Consider the following 2,379-nt stretch of genomic DNA (forward strand, 5'->3'; position numbering starts at 1 on the left):
TCATCAAGTGGATTCCAGTTCATTGCAACCCTTTATAGAATGAAACACTGCCAAGTCCTGCTATCCTCGTACCTATTGCTAAGCTTGAGTCCTAAGGAGGTTTTTGTTGTTGTTGTTTGAAATTTTAAGATCAGTTTATTAAGTTCAATGATGACAGCTATCAGAAGAATATTATCCTGAAAATTCTTCAAAACCCTCTCAGCACAGCCACAGATGCTGTGGCAGTCACGCCTCTCCACAGATGGGGACAGTCCATTAGCCAGTCAAGTCACTCTCTGGGTCGGCAGGATTGTGTAGTCTGGAACATCCTCATCATCCTCCAGTTCCAAGTCATCCATTTCTTGGATAAAGACTCATCGGCTTCTACGTTACTTCCTGCATCCTGCAAGAACTCTATATCATATATCTCAAGATTATTATGTTTCAAATAGCTGTTTCCCAGTTAACTTACTTTTCCCTTGATTATTACTCTTCTTTCATTCGTTTCTTTTTAATTTCCAAGAGTACTGCATCAAACTTGGCCTTCCAACTTAAGAAATCTTCAATTGTAACAGGAGTGCCATGAAATAGTTGCTTTTCAGCTTGTTATGCTTCTTTTTCTTTTTGTTTCTTCTTCTAGTTTTTTCTGGTCTACTATTTCATTTAATTTTTCTTGCACAGCTGACACTAAAGCAAAGATCATTACCATACCAAGGTTTTCTTCTGCCTGTGATGCTAATAATTTAAAAATATCTGCTATGCCATCATCTGCTAGATTTTCCTGGGAGAATATTTCATACAGGGGAACTTCATCTGGGTATTTTTTACTGTTTGTAAACTTGAGTGTAGTCTGGACAGTTTCATCATTTTCTCGAGCCTCAGATGTCACAGTAATGGTAAAATAGGGTGGCGTTTCTGAGAGTACTGTGAAGGAGTCACGGTAGATGGACTCGAAAGCCTGCAGCTTGTTGCGCTTCTCCTCTCCGTAATCTGTCATCCTGACCCTTGCTGCTTCCCATGGATCATCCGTAAGCTGAAGCAGCGTGCTGCGGAGGCACTGGGCAAGCTGGCTGCCGAGTTCCATGGAGTTTGTCTTTCAATATGGCATTACTTGAATGTGGATGACTCACACATGTGGATGACGACTATATAAATGGAGCAAGTTGGCTTATCCATAAGGGGATTGGCCAGTCTCAATAATCTACATGAAGATTGGCTAGTCATGCCAATAAATTGAATAGCTCTATCCACAGAGATCAGAATATTTTCCCACCAGAAGATAAAAGAAACATCCTCTAAATTGGTAACAAAGAAGCAGGAAAATGTAGGCCATACTTGGAGACAGAAGCAACAGTAGCAGCCATGGTTGAACTGGAGACTGTGAGATGGGCTGAGACGTTGGCTTGAGGAGGGGCAGGTGAGTGTGGAGGGAAGCCAATAAAGGCAGGACTGAGGACTTTGTTGGACAATTGGGTATAGAGCCAATATTGTCAGTGCTGAGAAGTTGGAAACATTTAGAGCCGTAAGGCTCTAGGCTAAGATGCCTGCATGCACATTTTGGGTGCTGTCCTGATCTTTACTAGATTAAAAAAATTTTGCTTCTCCAATACAATTCTGGGTGGTCTCTGAACTATCACCTTGTGTTTTGGACAGAGCAAAGCAGTAAGATGGTGCTGAGATGAGCAGAAATAGATATGGGAGTATGGGGACATGTCTGACCTCATGGGAATTTGTTTTGTGTTATTGATGCTTTATGAAGTTGATAAAGGTCAAATATGGCTGTCCCCATAGGTGCCTTGCTCTTACAACAAGTCATTGTGTCATTAATAGCCTTTTAAAATATTTGTAATAGCATCTGCCAGCACTGTTTATTAACACCCCTTGGCTTAACGTATTTACTTTGACACTGCAGGTAATATCTCAATTTTTCAAATGAGGAAACAGAGATTTAGAAAGGTTACACTTGTCCATGCTCAGAAGCTAGTAATAGAGCTAGTGAAGGAAATTGTGTGCTATGCTGACACTTGAGAAGAAATACATTCATACATTATGGAAGTTACATACACTTTCATTTAACATAGTGTAAAAAAAGAGAAAGCAAGAAAATTCACTCACAATTTTATCAGTTAGAAATAACCACTGTTTCTATTTTATTTAGAGAAGCCTGATGGTCTAGAAAAGCATGTGGTCCAAACCCATCAGCTGCTCTGCTGGAGAAAGATGAACAGTCTCCTCTCTCGCAATTTATTGCAACTGAAAATCTGCTATGAGTCAGTTCCACTCAATGGTACACAGCAGAAACAACATATTTTATTTACATAGTTTTTTTTAGATTATATATTTCTGACTTAAAAATATATGCCTATATTCATTCGGGAAGCAGGGCTTTATGAGAAGGAA

At 39.7% G+C, this 2,379-nt stretch overlaps 1 pseudogene; it reads right to left on the minus strand.

Moving 5' to 3' along the window:
* Positions 1–255: 255 nt before the first annotated feature.
* LOC102863517 lies at positions 256–976 on the minus strand (annotated as a pseudogene).
* Between the last annotated feature and the right edge of the window lie 1,403 nt (positions 977–2,379).

The sequence above is a fragment of the Elephantulus edwardii genome, unplaced genomic scaffold (genome assembly GCF_000299155.1).
Source record: "Elephantulus edwardii isolate Elephantulus edwardi_28Jun2011 unplaced genomic scaffold, EleEdw1.0 scaffold00098, whole genome shotgun sequence".
NCBI classification, from domain to species: Eukaryota; Metazoa; Chordata; class Mammalia; order Macroscelidea; family Macroscelididae; genus Elephantulus; species Elephantulus edwardii.